Raw genomic sequence first — 18,799 nt, 5'->3', positions numbered from 1 at the left:
GGGGTGAGAGGAAGGGTGGATCAGGGAGTGGTGTGGCAGTTGCAGGGGGTATGGTTTGACTGTGCGCTGTCCTTGAATTAGACTGCAGCATTTTCACACCGCATTTAGTTTGCGCGAATTCTTCATTTTGTATGTGCGTGTGGATTTATTGTAAAGTTGGCAGCTAAAATGTTGCTCAGGTGCTGTGCTGTCATATAACCTTGAGAAACTGCTTGTGTTACTTACAAAATATATTACATTTAAAAACCAATACTGGCATATTTTGCATGTGATCAAACTGATGTTTTAAAATGCCATTTAAATATATTTTTTAACAGTCGTAGCCGCCAAACCAGAAGCTGTGTGATACAGTTAAACGCACAAAAACATGTATGACTTTTATTTTTTGTTGTTGATATTAACTTCTGTTAAAATTGATTTATTGTTTTCCTTTTCTTAGGATGGGATTGCAAATTGTTTGTAAGATTTTGTTTCTTGTCCTTGCACTCTGGTGCTCTGCCACTCAATGAGGCTGCTGTACCTCTTGCCGTTGCATTGTCTCAGTAAACATCTCACTGATGATTTGTGAATTGTAAATTAACTTTTAGAAATCTTGAAACGAGTCTGCTTACTCGGTTACATATTTCACCGGGACATTTATACGTATGCAGTGTATATTGTATTATTGTAATGATCTGAAAGGGTTTATGTGAGAGGAACATTTCAAACCATTGGTAGTGTGACATGGAATCATTGTATGTATGTATATGTGGGGATTGAATGATCTTTGAGAAAGGACTAAATGGGGATTGGAGTGAGATTGTACAGAACTAGTTATCGACGTCCACAATCATCCTTGACCATGTTGTTGAATGTCGGCGAGGCCCTCCCTTTCTTTTTCTTCCGTCTTCACTTTTTCACCTTGATTCATTTTTAAATTCATTTTCTCCGCATCCGCTTGGGCTATTGACACAAAACTTTCAAAAGAGGAGCACCCACCCTTGGATAATTTTTGAACAAAGTGACAGGATGGTTGCATGAAAAATGAGGCCAGCATTTCAAAAAGTCTGCTTTCTGTAGGTATGGGTTGCAGGGTGTTTCACGTAGCAGGGATAAACCTAATATATTGTATAGCCGGGCTTTAAGCTTTTTTGGAAGTACAAAATTATATTGAATTTTTTTCTTTTCTACGTATTGAAGTATTTCAAAATGATATTGATATTGAAGTATTTCAAATTCGTAATTTTATGCCACCTACTTGAGAATGTTTGAGCAAAGTGACAGGATGATTGCATGAAAAATGAGGCCAGAGTTCCAAAAAGTCTGCTTTTTGTAGGTATGGGTTGCAGGTTGTTTCACGTAGCAGGAATGAACGGCCTCGACATCGCTTCCCTCAACCTCGGCCTAATTGTACTTATAAAACCTATGAGAAGTATATTACTTCGAGCAAATTGCATTTTGTTCGACATTGTTCACATTTTGCATCGCCCAAAATATAATGTCTATATTGATGCGTTATGCATTACGAGGGTAGTTCATGTTTGGCATGGACTATTTGTGCCACAAAATCAAAAAGTACATTGTGATTGGTGAAGCTTCACCAATTTTGAAGGTATACACAGACGCTGATACACACCCACACACACACACACACTTCTTCCACAGATGTGGTTGTGCCTTTATGCCACCGTCATATAACATTTTGTGATGGGTTCACTGCCATTTCGGTACAAGTGCTTGATGTCATCATCATTCGTAAATTTGATGCCATCTACTTGTTCTTTGAGTGGTCCAAAGAGATGAAAATCACAAGGTGACAAGTATGGGGGATGGATTGGAACTACGTGTTCGATCTGGTAGAGCAGAGTTCCTTTTGTACCCACCTTGCACTAGCCTTATTGAATTTCCATTGAGAATTGATGATTGTTTCCATACTTCCATCACCGATATCCAATTATTTTGCATTGCTCCGGGTAGTAATCTGCTCACCATAGGCAGGATATTTGTTTACTTGCATGATCGTTGATTGCATGTGGGAACGCTTAAGACTGCACACCAATCCACGGGCATTTTTGAACAACACTGCACCATAAAAGCATTCGGTTAAAGACCAGCATGAGCAAATTGTGCTGTGTCTTATGAATTTCAGCTGATTTAATCCTCACAAGCAATTTGTTGATGCACCTCTGTTCTACAACATAGGTGATGTGGCCTCCGTCTTGGTTCGAATTCAGAATGCTTTGACCAATGCAAATATGACTTCCTGTATAACTTGATCAGGGTAGACATTATACATTGTACAATTTCAGAAATGAACCTTTATCACATGTTCTATAATAAAGGTCCTCAAACGTGGCTTCATTAACGATTTCAAAATCGATATCAGACAATCGCTTTCTGTAAAATTCCCCATGGTTCTGTAGCATTGGAAATCTTGCTGCTTCGGCATCTTTTTTGGATTGCAACTATCTCCAAGAATGTTTTCAAAAGTGGTTGGTGGAGTATGAACAATTATTTTGGCTAGCATGGATCGACGTGCTTCGCGTGCCTCACCACACATTTCTGCATAGGCATAAGCATCTTTGACCATGTCTGCTCTCTTCAGATAATGGTGGGTGTGGATTAGTAGGGGGGATGGGGTGTATGGTGCTACAGGAGGGGGTGGAGGGAAGGTCAGCCAAATATATTTTGTACTTTGACTGAATATATATACTGCAAATCAGAAGTCAGAACCCAACACTGATAAATAAAAAGGAACTGAGTGCAAATTAATATTTATTTTAAATTATCAGTTATAGCTGGACGGCAAAGACAATGCAGTATCAAAAACTGAACGGGAAAGTCGAACTGCCAGCCTTAGAGCAGATTACCCCAAACGTGGTCTATTAATTAAGTCAAAGTAACAAAAAAAATGGTGCTGATTAATACACATCACAAATGTGTTCCCTGAGGTTAGCTTTATATAAAGAACATGGTGGAATTTGATAGTCAACACAAATTTATCAAAAACTGGATGGGAAAGTTGAACTGCCAGCCTTACAGAGCAGATATGCCCCCAATACACCGCTTACCTTAGACTTCCAGCTGGGTTTTATAGCGTATATTTTCCTCTGCCCAGATCTCGATTAACCAAATCAAAGTTGAAAAAAATTAGCGCTGATGAATACAGGCAACTTGCGAATGTGTCTCTTGTGTTATATATATATATGTGCAACATGGCAGAATTTGTTCAAGAAAATGTGAAGAAGACGTTTTGGTCACAAATATACATACATAACCATATACGTTTGCTCCATTATAACACGATACATGCTTTGAGGTTCGTGGTGGAGCAGAATGGCAAGAGGTGATGGATCGGCAGACAAACTGGCATGATAAAAATGATGCACCACAAAGGAGAAGAGGAATTCTTAGAGAAGGGTGAGAACAGCACTTAACTGACAAGGCATCACCCGTAATTCAGGGGTTCATTAGTGCATCATAATTGCTGGCTGGAAAGGGGAAGAATTTTCAGAAGCGGAGTTGAAAATGTCACCAGCTTTTATGGTGATTTCCTTGATTCCCACAGATTAAAGGCACAATTGGTGATATTACAAAATGTCCTTGCCCGAAAAAAAATTGAGTGGATGCTCCATATGGATGGATGGATGGACAAGACAAAAATATAAGGCTCAGCCTGGCCGACACCAAGTTGGGGCCTAATATATGTTTATGTGTCTTTTATGACTGTGAAGGGCCGAGAGTGTGTACCCCTTCACTCAGTGATCGTCTGTGACAAAAATTCCACAGTCCCGATGGAATGGAGGGATCAGGCCCATGGATCCTAATGAGGATTGAGGGTTAGGGGAAGGTGAACAAATGGGGGTTTGTTATCATAAAAAGCAGTGGGGAAAACATGGATCCTCACATGATGCAGGTCAAACTCTGTCTGACATTGACTCAATCCGCAGTAATGCGACACTTTCTCGCCCGAAAACCTAACAGACATTTGAAACGTCCATGGTTTCTTTATACTTGCATACAAAACTGTGAACACCAGTTGTGTATACAAGTATAACGTTTCTGATGAACATTGTAATATTTATGGTTATGAGAATCGGGCATCTGTGTGGTCAATTCTTACAACTGCAAATAAATTCCCCAAAACTGTGCATAGTGATTGACCCAGAGCTACAGTAATCAAGTATAGCTCAAATAGTTCATTACACTACAGCTTGCACCATGTGAGGATCCTTGAAATAAGCAGCTTAACTGCAATGGTATTGATTCAGTATGTGATGTCTAAAGGGTTATGATTCACCAATTTTGGCACAAATGGGAAAGCTCAAATACATGTGTGGATCCAGTATTTTAGAGGGCTGGAGGGAAGGGGATTCAAATATGGGGATGTTACAGCTCGTATACACCGATAGTGATGAGTATCTGTAATATGATTGTGGACCCAGTTCATTATCCTATTGAGATGTTAAAACTTAAGTGTTAATCGCTCGAGAAGCATGGCAGACTTTGGGACTATTCATGGAGTGGCCACAACAAACCCCTGGGTTATATCATTGGCATGATGCAAAAAAACAATATAATCATCATATCATAGTGTGAGTAGTGTTACGGATTCGTCACTTCCGTTGTTGTGGTTCTCATCCACTGTAAACATTTTTGGTTCCATGTACTATTATTGTTATCGTTTAAGTGAATTGGAAATAACTGTTTTCAAAAGGTAAAAAAGTTGGTGTTTTAAAAGAAACCGGAAACCGGATCGGGAACCGGACGATGAAAAGAGAAGGAAGAAGAAAAAGGAGGCGGAGCGAGTGAGGTCGGAGAAGGAGCCAAGCTGCGTTGAGGTTTTGAGCAAACTCTGGCGAACGGGAGTCACTAGCAAACTTTGGGTTTCCTGGGAAAGGGATTCCTGCGACAAAGTTGTTATCGCTGTGACAGATAAACCTGCGTGACAGGTTTTGCGGTTGATTCCAAAGAGAATCATTGGCGTGCCGTTACGTCTCGAGAACGGACCGTTGGCCATTTTGGCTCGCGCTGGGTTTTTGCATCGCTCCAGGTTTTTCACCTCGCTTCAACCATTCCACCGCATCCAGACGTTAACCTGGTGTGTGTGTGTGTGTAACGTGGATTTTGAGTGTGAATTTGCGGTTCGCCGATTGGGAGCCATTGAACGTCCATACCCGAAGGTGTGATTTCCCAGCCGCCTCTTGAGGACACTTTTGCCTATCTTTGGCAATGTGACTGTCAACCGAGCGGGATTCTGGTTTCGATACAACATCGTTCTGACGATCACTAGAGCGTGGATCGACTTTGGTTTGAAGCTGGGACAGAGACATTGGGAATGTTATTTTCGCTCACTTGGAGCACAGTGAGTTATATTGTACGAAACTGATGGTACCATCATAGGAATGATAGATTGGTTGTACAATTGACTAATATTATTATTGTACTGTTATTCTTGTGTGACCTTAATACAATACTTGTTTGTTGGTAACAATTGGTGTGGTTTCACCATTGATCTTTGACACACAGAATAACACATCTTTCTGCCGTGACTCCTCTCGGGGCTCGGAGGTACACCGTGACCGGGGTTTGGGAAGGAGTACGTTACAGAAATTGGAGGCTCATCCGGGATAGAATTCCCTAACATTCCCAAAATTCCCAAATTTGGAATTTTCTAACATTCCCAAATTTTTCAAAAGATTGAATTTTTTTTTGTGTGAAGGTTAACAGGTGCTAACTGATAGTCACCATGGTGTTTGACGCAGAAAATTTTGCGGCGTCCCCTAATGAGGCACAGTTCCAGGCGTTAAAAAGATCGGAAATCATGATATTGGCCAAATATTTTAACTTGGAGGTCCGAGTTAATATGAAGAAAGCAGAGATGCAGACATTGGTGGTGGAGTCTTTAGTGGGACAAGGAACATGGGAAGAGGTAGCCTTGGATTGGTTACCAGAGGAAAAAGGAAATGTGGAGCTCCAGAAAATGGAGATGCAACTGCAGAGCCAGGAAATGTTAGAGGAAAGAAGAGCAGAGGAAAGAGCAGAACAGGAACGAGAACTCGAGGAAAGAAGAGCAGAGGAAAGAGTAGAGGAAAGGAGAGCTGAAAAGGAAGCCGAGGAAAGAAGAGCAAAGGAAAGAGCAGAACAGGAACGAGAACTCGAGGAAAGAAGAGCAGAGGAAAGAGTAGAGGAAAGGAGAGCCGAAAGGGAGTTAAAGGAATGGAGTATCAGAAGGAACTTAAACTCAAGGAGCTAGAATTACTGGGAGAACGGAGAGAAGTAGTATCCATGCCGGCTAGTTTGACAACTAGTGAGAACTCTTGGGATGTTGGTAGGCATGTGAGGCTGGTTCCACCCTTCAATGAAAAGAAGGTAGCCAAGTTTTTTTTACATTTTGAGAAGGTGGCTCAAATGCTAAAATGGCCTGTGGGGTCCTGGACGTTGTTAGTGCAAAGTGTTCTGGTGGGTAAAGCTCAAGATATATTTTCGGCTTTACCGATTGACCAATGTGCAGATTATGAGATGGTGAAGAAAGCCATTCTCAAAGCCTATGAATTGGTCCCTGAAGCTTACCGGCAAAAAATCAGGAATGCCAGGAAGAGGGAGAGTGAGACCCATGTGGAGTTTGCCAGAATGAAGGAAACCATGGTTGATAGGTGGTGTGACTCGAAGGAGATTTGGAAAGACTTCAACCTGTTACGACAATTGATCTTGGTGGAGGAATTCAAACAGTGTGTCCTCGACCCTCGTGGACATTAAAGTACATGTGGATGAGAAGAAAGTACCAGAGTTGTATGAGGCAGCAACTGTGGCAGATGACTATGCTTTGACACCAGGATGGGGTTCCACAAACGTAACTTCCCGCCTCGAGTTAGCCAGGGGAGTTATGGTAAATCAGGTTCGGAGAACAGATTTTCATGGAGGCGACCTAGAGAGGACTATGGGGACAAATCTGATACCGTGACTTTTAGGGGTCAGAAGACTGCCGTTCCAAGACATACCTATCTTCCGGGGGCCCGAGGCAGACCACTAGTTTTTCCTCTGGGCCTACTTGCGCTTTTTGCAAGTAACCTGGGCATTTGATGTCCCAATGTTACACCCTGAAAAGGAAAAATCAGGAGCTGAGTCAAACTAGTGCAACTCCGAATGCATTGGCCAATGCGAGAAATCGTCCTTGGAGGACAGTGCCTTGTGAAGGTTCCCATGCCCATGTTACGGCATCACAGAACGACCTTGTTCAAGAGGGTTACAAACCTTTTATTTCAGAGGGGTTTGTGTCACTGGATGGAGACTTGACTAACCAGAGACCTGTTAGGGTATTGAGGGACACAGGAGCACATCAATCTTTGATGCTTGAAGGCATTTTGCCATTGTCAGAGAAGACGGCAACTGGTGTTAGTGTTCTTTTACAGGGGGTTGGTGGCTATGTTTAAACTCCTCTTCATGTCATCCATTTGAAGTCTGATTTGGTGTCAGGACCGGTCACCGTAGGTTTACAAGCCACTCTTCCTGTAGAGGGAATCTCTTTTATTATCGGGAATGATTTGGCCGGTGGTCGAGTTTCTGGTAATCCGATGTTGGTTGAAAAGCCCAGTATGGAAAATAACACCGCACAGTTAGAGCAGGAGATTCCGGGTATCTTTCCATCCTGTGCAGTGACTCGTGCTATGGGTAGGAAGCGCTCTGAAGAGAAGGAGAAGGAAGGTGATGTGGATTTGGGTTCCTTAGAGGTATTGGAGGAAAATTCTGAAAGTGGTCATAGGAAAGGGAGTGACATCAAGGAACTTAAGGAAAAGGTGGCATCTGGAACAAAAGAGGAAATGGAGTGTCAGTCGGAGACATCTGGGAACGAGGCTGAACAAACAGTGCTGGTCCGAAAGAGACTTGTTGAAGAACAACTCGGAGATCCGGAGTTTGATTGATAAAGCCGTTACAGAGGAAGAGGCTATGAAGATACCTGTTGGTTACTTCATGAAAGGGGAAATACTCATGAGAAAATGGAGACCACCGGAGGTGCCAGCAAACGATGAGTGGAAAGTTCATGACCAAATTGTGGTGCCACCGCCGTACTGGAAGGAGATATTGAGTTTGGCGCATGAGACACCTTTGGCCGGGCACCTTGGAGTGAACAAGACCTGTGACAGAATATTGGTACATTTTTTCTGGCCAGGATTGCGACGTGATGTGGCGGAGTTCTGTAAATCTTGCCACTCTTGCCAGCTGGTGGGAAAACCTAATCAGAAAGTGCCATCCGCACCTTTAAAACCAATTCCAGCTTTTGAAGAGCCATTCAGCCGAGTCATTATTGACTGTGTAGGCCCTTTACCTAAAACTAAGGCTGGACATCAGTATTTGCTGACCATCATGTGCACTTCCACAAGGTTCCCAGAGGCCGTGACTCTTAGAAAAATTACTGCGGCAGTAATTGCGAAGGCCTTGATTAAAGTTTTCACTTTGGTTGGCCTACCTAAGGTCATCCAGTCTGATCAGGATTCCAATTTCATGTCAACGCTTTTTCAGCAAGTGGTACACCTGTTGGGAGTGGAGCAAGCAAGATCAAGTACTTACCATCCCGAGAGCCAAGGGGCCTTGGAAAGGTTTCACCAGACTGAAGAATATGATCAGAACGTATTGTTTTGAATGTGACAAGGATTGGGATGAAGGAATACCCTTATTGTTGTTTGCTACGAGGGAATCTGTTCAGGAGTCATTGGGATTCAGTCCTTTTGAACTTGTTTGGACACTCAGTGCGAGGACCATCGAAATTGGTGAAAGAACAGTGGCTACAGGAGGAGTCACAGTCAACAGTGGTAGAGTATGTGTCAACGGTTAGGCACAGATTGGCAAAGGCTTGTGAAGTTGCGAGAAGAACTTGAAAGTGACACAGGATAACATGAAAGTGAGACATGACAAGAAATCTCAGATAAGAAATTTCAGTCCTGAGGACCGAGTGTTAGTGTTGCTTTTTGTTCCAGGTCAGCCACTACAGGCTAGATATTTTGGTCCCTATGCAATCGAAAGGAGGGTTAATGAAACAGATTACGTGGTGACAACTCCCGACCGATGGAAAAAGCGGCAGCTGTGTCATGTCAACCGACTGAAGAAATATTATGAGAGGAAGCCTGTGGAGAAAATGGTTCCTGTCTCACCTGTCGTACCTGTAGTCGGGGTGCAAGAGAATCCAGAGGTTGAGGCCAGTGTGAAGTTTGATAACTTTGATGACCAGGCTTGTCCCAGATTGATGAACACAGAAGTGTTGAGGCATTTAGATGAGAAATTAGGTCATTGTGACGAGGGAACAACAAGGACAACTATCCAGCCTAATTTTTGAGTTTGCACATTTGTTCACAGATGTACCTGGTCGTACTGACTTGGTATATCATGATATTGAAGTGGGGGAAGCCACTCCTGTGAAGCAACACCCCTATCGGATGAGAACCCTGTGAAGATGGAGTATCTTCGGAAGGAGGTTCAGTATATGTTGGAGAATGAGATCATCGAACCAAGCAGCAGTGAATGGGGCCCCACCATGTGTGTTGGTTCCAAAACCCGATGGCAGTTTTCGCTGTTGTATGGATTTAAAACGGGTTAATGCAGTGACCAAGACCGACTCGTATCCCATCCCGAGGATTGATGACTGTATTGATAGAATCGGCCCAGCTAAATTTGTAACTAAATTTGACTTGCTGAAAGGGTACTGGCAGATTCCTCTTACTGATAGAGCCAAGGAAATCTCGGCTTTAGTCACACCAAATGGGATGTATCAGTACAAGGTTCTTCTCTTTGGATTGAAAAACGGGCCTGCTACATTTTAACGGCTGATTAATAAGCTCATTGCAGACCTTGAGGGGGTGGAGGCTTATCTGGATGATGTCATCATACACACCATGACCATGGAAGATCATATTAAACAAATCCATGCATTTTTCAAGAAACTGACTGAGGCAGGGTTGATCATCAACTTATCTAAGAGTGAGTTTGTAAAAGCACAGGTGGTGTTCCTAGGCCATGTAGTAGGTCAGGGTCAGGTGCAACCGGTGACAGCCAAGATAGAAGCCATTGATCGCTTCCAAGTTCCAAAAGGGAAGAAGGAGCTTATGAGATTCTTGGGTATGGCTGGTTGGTACCGGCGGTTCTGCAGGAATTTTTCTGATGTGGTAGCCCCTTTAACGAATTTGCTGAGGAAAGAGACCAAGTTTGTTTGGGATGACAAATGTCAGGCTGCCTTTGCCCACGTCAAAGCAATATTAATGAGCTCTCCTGTCCTAGCAGCCCCGGATTTTCAAGCACCTTTCAAGTTGGCCATTGATATGCAAGTGATGTGGGGGCATGACAGGTTACAGGAAGATGAGGTTCTATTACATTCTATAATAGAAAAGTTCTATTACAGGAAGATGAGGATGGAGTGGATCACCCGGTGTGCTACTATTCCAAAACGTTTAACAAACACCAGGCAAATTGTGCCATCGTGGAAAAAGAGACCCTTGCTCTCCTGTTAGCGCTTCAGCATTATGAGGTGTATCTAGGAACTACTACCTTTCCTATAAAACTCTTCACTGATCACAACCCCTTAACCTTCATTAAAAAAATGAAAAATAAAAATCAGAGGTTGATGAGATGGAGTTTGGCTTTGCAGGAGTTCAACTTGGAAATTGAGCATGTAAAGGGCAGGGACAATGTCGTTGCTGATGCTTTATCCAGAGTGAACTAACTTTGAAAATTCCTGTATGTTGTTTGGAAGTTTTGTTGCTATATTTTGGGGAATATTAATTATTGTTGCTCATGTGAATTGATCATTTAGGAGTAAGTTTTACTTTTGTTTGTTAAGAGTTTTTGCATGCAAAGAAAGTTTTCACGATGTTCCAACTTTCTTTCTTGAGGGGGGGAAGTGTTACGGATTTGTCACTTCCGTTGTTGTGGTTCTCATCCACTGAAAACATTTTTGGTTCCATGTACTATTATTGTTATCTATTTATCTATCATGTCATGTTATCTATCATGTACTATTTATTATTGTTATTGGCGTCAGGAAGGGCATCCGGCCATAAAAACATTGCCTCAAACAGGGAACCATGATTGTCATGGGGCCCGCAAGGCTAACCCCCGCTCTAGCGGGGAAAATGGCCTTAAAACGATCATTCATTCATTCATTTTTGTACTATTATTGTTATCGTTTAAGTGAATTGGAAAGAACTGTTTTCAAAAGGTAAAAAAAGTTAGTGTTTTAAAAGAAACCGGAAACCCGATCGGGAACCGGACAATGAAAAGAGGAGGAAGAAGAAAAAGGAGGCGGAGCGAGTGAGGTCGGAGAAGGAGCCGAGCTGCATTGAGGTTTTGAGCAAACGCTGGCAAACGGGAGTCACTAGCGAACTTTGGGTTTCCTGGGAAAGGGATTCCTGCGACAGAGTTGTTATCGCTGTGACAGATAAACCTGCGTGACAGGTTTTGCGGTTGATTCCGAAGAGAATCATTGGAGTTCCGTTACGTCTCGAGAACGGACCGTTGGCCATTTTGCCTCGCGCTGGATTTTCGCATCGCTCCAGGTTTTTCACCTCGCTTCAACCATTCCACCGCATCCAGACGTTAACCTGGTGTGTGTGTTTAACGTGGATTTTGAGTGTGAATTTGCGGCTCGCCGATTGGAAGCCGTTGAACGTCCATACCCGAAGGTGTGATTTCCCAGCCGCCTCTTGAGGACACTTTTGCCTATCTTTGGCAATGTGACTGTCAACCGAGCGGGATTCTGGTTTTGATACTGGTTTTCGATACGGTCTGGCACCCAGCCCTGCTCACGAAACTCTGCTCCTATGGTATCCATGGAAATCTCCATGCATGGCTTGCGGACTTCCTCTCTGGTCGTAGTCAACGTGTGGCCCTGAATGGATTTCTCTCATCTCCCCTTCCTGTTCAGGCTGGAGTTCCCCAAGGCAGTGTTCTGGGCCCTGTGCTTTTTCTGGTCTTTATCAATGATCTCTCCGACTCTCTGGAAAATCCTCTCGATCTCTTTGCTGATGACTCCACTCTCTGCCGCTCCATTCCTCTTCCCTCAGATTGGCAGTCTGCAGCCTCCTCACTCTCTGAAGACTTGGACAAAATCACAGACTGGTCAAACAAGTGGAACATGTCTTTCAATCCTGACAAATCTCACACTCTTACTATGTCTCTCCGAAAAGATCGACTGGACAACCCTCCCATCTACTTTCTCAACAATCCTCTCCAAGAAGTTCTGTCGCTCAAGCTTTTGGGTCTCACTATCTGCCATGATCTTTCTTGGGAAAACCACATTTCCAAGCTGGCCTCCAAAGCCAGTCGCCGACCGGGCATCCTCCGTCGTGCGAAGTCCTGCCTCGGCACACCTGAGCTCCTCACCACATACAAGGCTTTCATCTGCAGCTCAATGGAATACTGTTCTCCCCTATGGGCCGGTGCTCCTGCCTCACACCTAGCTCGGCTTCACGCTGTTGAAACCAAAGCTTTCAGAATTATTGGAATCTCCCGCGATGAAGCTATCTCTGAGGGCCTTTCATTCACTCACCGCAGGCAGGTAGGTGGTCTTTCTGTCTTCTTCCGACTCCTCTCCGGCCTTGCACCCCCAGCTCTCTCTGTGCTCTGTCCCCCAAATATTCCTACAGGTCGCACAAGATCTGCCAGCAACCCTCTGATGGTTAAACTGCCGAAATCTCAGCCTACTGCTCACCTTCGCTCTTTCATTCCTCTTTTCTCCCGCCTCTGGAACAAACTCCCTCACTCCCTTCAATCCCACTCCTCCCTCCAGGTCTTTAAAACAGCTGTTCACCACCATCTCTTATCTTCCCCCATCCAAAACCTTGATCTTTTCCACCCCTGCTAATTCACCCCAGATCCACCTTGTTTGAAATTCCAACTTATTTCCTGGAAGTCCTGGCAGTGTCCATATGTTTTATACCTCTCCCACCCCTCCCCCTTCCCATGCCCCCCCCCCCAAAGCCCTCTCCCTCTCACAGATCTCTCGATGTCTCCATGTCTCTCGGTCCCTGCTCTCAAATGTTGTGTTTGTGTCCTTCCCCCTCTCTCCCCATCTTGTCTCCCGCTCCCGATGTTATATGTTTTATGTGTCAGTTTGTCTTTCTGTGTGATTAATGTTCGCTCTTTCACGAGCCTCGATCTTGTATACAAAAACAAAAAAAAAACAAAAAAAATACAACATCGTTCTGATGATCACTAGAGCGTGGATCGACTTTGGTTTGAACCTGGGACAGACAATGGGAATGTTATTTTCGCTCACTTGGAGCACAGTGAGTTATATTGTACGAAACTGATGGTACCATCATAGGAATGATATATTGGTTGTACAATTGATTAATATAATTATTGTACTGTTATTCTTGTGTGACCTTAATACAATACTTGTTTGTTGGTAACAATTGGTGTGGTTTCACCATTGATCTTTGACACACAGAATAACACATCTTTCTGCCGTGACTCCTCTCGGGGCTCGGAGGTACACCGTGACCGGGGTTTGGGGAGGAGTACGTAACAGTAGAGTACATAAATATTGTCGTGTTCCTGGGGATTAAGATCCTCCAAGGTAACTTTATAAGATCCTGATTGAGCTTTACACTCCGAGGCGTTCAATCCAATGGCAGTGTGAATATGCATGGGCGATGAGGGCAGCTAAGGGTACGCAGGTCATACCTGCATGGACCCCACTGGACGTCTTCAACCCTGGTAACCAACTCAACCCGGCATGGAATTCAATTGCAAAAATAAAAAGGTTTATTAAAATAAAGGCCAGGAAACAAAGAAATGCACAGTAACTAAAATTCCTAAATGGCGCGCCCCCATACAGGCTCGTTTACAACACAAGGGGATGATAAAATAAACGAAAGTGAAAAGGTAGTGTACTCGGCTTTGAGCAGCTCTTGAAACTCCTCAGAGATCATTAGGGCGCCGCGTCCCTGTGTGGGAAAACACTCCTTGGCACGCAGTTAGTTCACCCGCCAGCCGCAGCACGGGTCCCCGAGTCTGTGCGTGTGAAAACGGGCCTTGGCACGCAGTTAATTCCTCCAGCCACCAAGCGCAAAGCGAGCCGGCCGCGCCCGTCCACTCGCCGTCTGTTTCACAGTACCGTGGTCTCTCAGCATGGACAGCCCCCCGCACCGTCAGCACCAACGAGCCAGGGAAAGGAAAATGCAGCCGCTCAAACCGATCGCCAGGACCAAAAAGCTCCAACGTCTGACGACACGACACCAATGTCCGTGGCTCAAGAGGTCGGAAAATGTGAATGTTCGCAATGAAATCCAGAACCAAGAATACGATGAACTTTTACCACTTTTCATCAGCTCGGGACCCAAAGAGAGAGATATATAAAATTCCGACTGCATGCGATCAAATCCAGAAGCTGAGAGAGAAAATGTTGGGACCCCAAATCTTTTGTACCCAGGGCTCTGATGTCATCCAATGACGTCCACGACGTCCACGCAATGACGTCTCATCGCTCTATGTTATTCCTGACCAATGGTTCTTCAGGGCGTGGCCTTACGGCCACTTGCCGGCCTTTGCGATCACCTGGTTGGTGGTATCAGCGGTAGTTGAATGTCCTGTTTCCTGCTACTATTATTTCGTGTTATTTTTAGGTGTGGAGTGCATGGGGGTGTGGTTTGTGTGTTATAACGAACAAAGGAGAAATCACAGAGGCCATTTACATACAGGGAATTTGCCATTAATCCCTAACTATTTAACATAACCACACCCCTCCTCATGGCCACAAAGATGCACTCTTACACGACATCCGGTCTAACGGATCCCTACTTAGGTACAGGAGGTTTCTTCTTCATGACAGTCGGAGCACACTACCTATACAATTCTACATGGACTAAGGTATTGCATTGCCTACCCCTGATAAACATAACAATATGATAAAAGGGGGCTAGTTAGGGGAAATAAAAAAAAAGGAGAAAAAGAGACATCAGTAAATGCATGTCCGAGAAATGCCTGAGGATGTTGTGGTCAATGTCGGGTTATTTTACAACTAAAATGTCCGCCAGGCTACCAATCGGCCATCTTTGATCAGATCGCAAAATAAAGTGAGGTGCACGTGCCTGCCATCATGTCTCATGCTTGTGCCAAGTTTGAACAAAATCGGACCATGCATGTTCAGGAAATTGTTGGGGACATGTTTGAGTAACAAAATGGCTGCCATTCGGCCATCTTGGATCTGATCTCGAAATAAAATGAAGTGCTTGTGTAAGCCCTCATTAGTTATCTGTGTGCCAAGTTTGAACAACATCGGTAAATGCATGTCTGAGAAATGGTCGAGGATGTGTTCAACATTGGGTCTTTGTACACATAAAATGGCCGCCAGTCGGCCATCTTTGATTGCATCACGAAACAAAATGTGCATAAGTATACCGTCATGTTGTATTTGTGCCAAGTATGAACAAAACCGGTCCATACATCTCCCAGATGTGGTTGCGGATGCATGCACACACGCAGGGAGGAACGGACGAGACCCAATCCATAAGTCCCCGTTTTGGACTCCATGTCAATGTATGTATGGAATAGCACCACTCCCAATGGGAAGGGGTATTCCAAGTTGTACTCAAAGACCGCAAATCTGGGGGAATTGACCTGTCCATAATTTTCAGGAGGAGAGGGGGAAGGACGCAATTCCCCCATTATGTATACTCATTATATGATATGCGTAAACCAGCATTAGTTGGTGGATGGTTAAAGATTCCATAGTGTACTTGGTGAAAAGGAGGTGTTAGGTCGAACTAGGTAGGTACCGGGTCCCGGTATACCTAGATGCATTGGAGATGGAGGGGTGCAGGGATATTGGCAGGACGGCATTACGAGGGGCAGTCAATAAGTAACCTTAAAATATTTTTCACAACTTGTTTATTGCATGTACGTGTGTAACAACTGTTATTTTTCAACATAATCTCCATTGCGTTCAATGCATTTTTTTTCCAGCGCTTTACTAAGGTTTGGATTCCTCTAGAAAAAAAATATTTTGTCTGCTTGTGTAGCCATTCGTGCACCACCTCTTGGACCTCTTCGTCGGATCGGAAAGTGGTTCCATCAAGCACCTCTTTAAGTGGCCCAAAGATGTGGTAATTCAAAGGGGTGAAGTCTGGCGAGTCGGGTGGATGAGGAAGACACTCAAAATGCAGGTCCTCGATTGTTGCAGTTGTAGCACGGGCAGTATGTGGCCGAGCAGTGTTATGCTGCAGCAAAATACCGGTAGTGAGTAGTCCACAACGCTTTGATCTGATTGCTGGTTTCAGATGATTTTTAAGGAGGTCACAGTATGATGCACTGGTGAATGTGGTACCTCTGGGCATGTAATGCTCTACAAGTGGGCCTCGGCTATCCCAGAAGAGCGTCAGCATCACTTTCCCAGCGGACGGTTGTGAGCGGAATTTTTTGGGCTTCGGTGAAGTTGAATGGCGCCATTCTTTGCTTGACTTCTTAGTTTCTGGCTGAAAGTAGTGGACCCAGCTTTCATTCCCAGTCACTACGCACTGTAAGAAAGCGTCGCCTTCTGTTTCGTAATGTCCCAGAAGTTCTTCACATGCGTCCACTCGCCGTTCTTTCAGTTCGGGTGTGAGTTGACTAGGCGCCCACCTTGCAGACACTTTGCGGAACCCCAGCACGTTGTGAATGATATGGTGTGCTGAACCATGGCTAATGTTCAATTCGGAGTCCCCTTCATCCAGGGTAATGCGACGGTTTTCCCTTAGCACGCGCTCAACTCCTGGAACGATTTCTGGTGTGTCGGCCGTGTGAGGCTGGCCCGAGTGAGCAACGTCTGCCACACTGGACACTTCACTTTTAAACTTCCTGTCCCATTCGTACACCTGCTTCAGTGATAAATATGCGTCACCATATTGCATCTTCATTCTGTGGTGGATTTCACTGGGATTCACACCCTCACTTCCCAAGAAACGGATGACAGAACGTTGCTCCTCCCTAGTGCGTGCTTCCAATGGAGCCACCATCTTGGAACTGCTCTACTGACGTCATACGCTCAGTGTTGCCAGATCTAACACAGGCAAAACATGACTCTTACCCATAGATATAACGTGTCGTCTACAACTACACACATTACATTCTCAAATTTATGTCACCATTTTAAGGTTACTTATTGACTGGCCCTGGTATCTCCATCTGGACACAGTTCACTCTGAAATGCCAAAACGACCTACAATTGTCAGGCCATGTAGTTGCTCATGACCGAGTGGGAAGTTTTCAGGTGCTCACATGGGATGTATGTGGAACTTTGTTACAAGGCTTTACTTTGTTGTCGCCAAATGGTGGTGCAACATGTCTGAGTACGGTATCTTTCAGAGGAAGCTCTATGCCAGTTTGTCCCTTTGTGCTTCTTATAATAATTGTTTTGGGACATTTTGAAAACTAAGCCAATAATGGCAGTAGGGACATTATTTTCCAGAGCATGGAAAGTTCAAACCCATGCAGCGATTCAATCGAAGGCGATGGCATTGTTATACACCTGCAACTGGTGAGGTAGCAATCTGCACAACATCTGCACAACATCTGCACAACATCTGCACTCACACAAGCTGGCTTCATGCTGCAATCATGGGGAACTCCTGTCACATTCATAAACATATTCGACTAAGTCTACTTCGTTGTTTGTAAAGTAGAATCCTAAGTTGTTGTGTCCTGTTCATATATTTACAATACAAATGCTATGCTGATTTTGGACGCATCAGGGCATGTCACAATGATATATGGTATCGGGTGAAGAATAAGAGTGAGCTTTTGGCAGAGATTTAGAATAAAGCTTGTTATTGTATGTCTGTGGTCCTGACTTTAATTCTTCTCAAACACAACAAAATTGGCGACGAGGATGGCTGTTCCTGTTCCCTTACCTGCGCTGTTTCTGCCCTGTGTGGGAAAACCTGCTATTCCATTCCTTTTGTGGCAGAAAATGTTTGAGAACTACTTACTTGTGGTTGACGCCGCTGGTGAGGCCTGGCCTGTGAGCCAAAAGCGTGCCGTTCTGTTACATTGCTTGGGGATGGAGGGACAATGACTTTCCATTGCTTGGGGATGGAGGGAGCCAAAACCTACTCTGACAAAAACAGTTAATATGGCCTGCCAAAGCGAATCTGCACTGCTGAATGCAACCTTGCTGTCCGATTCAGTTTCAGTCCAAACGATGAACGCCAATCATCGGAAGGAATTACATTCTGCTACTTCACCTTAAACCCGTAGAACTTCGGAATCTTCATCCACAAAAACTTGCCGTTCCTGCTACAGGTGTGGATCTCCAAACCACCTGGCTAATGTGCCTTTTTGCCCTGCTTCAAAGGTGAAATGTAATGCTTGTGGGAAAGTGGGACACTTCTGAAAAGTATGCCGCTCTGCCCAGAAAGGTACGTGAGGTTGTAGTTCCTAACCTGACCGTGCTTTACCTGTGTGAGGCTGCCTCTACAAAGGATAAAACTATCTGTAATATACAAATGAAGGCACCTACTGGGCATACCTCTGTAGTGTGGAGCTCATCGTGGATACTGGCCCCTCAGTCTCGATTCTGACAAAACAGCTGTACCATAGACATTTTGCCGACTGCCCTTTGATCAAATTCGTCAATTACTTGGGAGATGACTTACCTGTAATGGGATGCCTAAATGTCACCGTTTTTCATGATGGTGTTACGGCTCCAGCCATATTTTACATAGTTAAGTCTGGTTCACCACGGCTAGGAATGGATTTAATCAGAGCGTTGCAATGTCACATTGTAGGTGATTCTTTACTAACCTCAGAACAAAGCGTTCCTGTACGAGAAACGCATACTGAGTCTGTGATACCT

At 44.3% G+C, this 18,799-nt stretch overlaps 1 protein-coding gene across 1 annotated transcript in view; it reads left to right on the top strand.

The window, feature by feature from the left end:
• Positions 1-2,334, top strand: part of ISCA1 (iron-sulfur cluster assembly 1) — a 56,576-nt gene extending 54,242 nt beyond the window's left edge. Inside the window, exon 4 of the mRNA XM_068127856.2 lies at positions 1-2,334. This exon is cut by the window's left edge and continues 183 nt beyond it. The gene's annotated coding sequence lies outside the window, so the exon portion shown is untranslated.
• The last annotated feature ends 16,465 nt before the right edge of the window (positions 2,335-18,799 follow it).

This window comes from Myxine glutinosa, chromosome 1 (assembly GCF_964187855.1).
Source record: "Myxine glutinosa chromosome 1, kmMyxGlut1.1, whole genome shotgun sequence".
In the NCBI taxonomy this organism is placed as follows: domain Eukaryota; kingdom Metazoa; phylum Chordata; class Myxini; order Myxiniformes; family Myxinidae; genus Myxine; species Myxine glutinosa.
The sequence above is the reverse complement of the archived record's forward strand: the minus strand, read 5'-3'. Positions and strand labels throughout refer to the sequence as shown.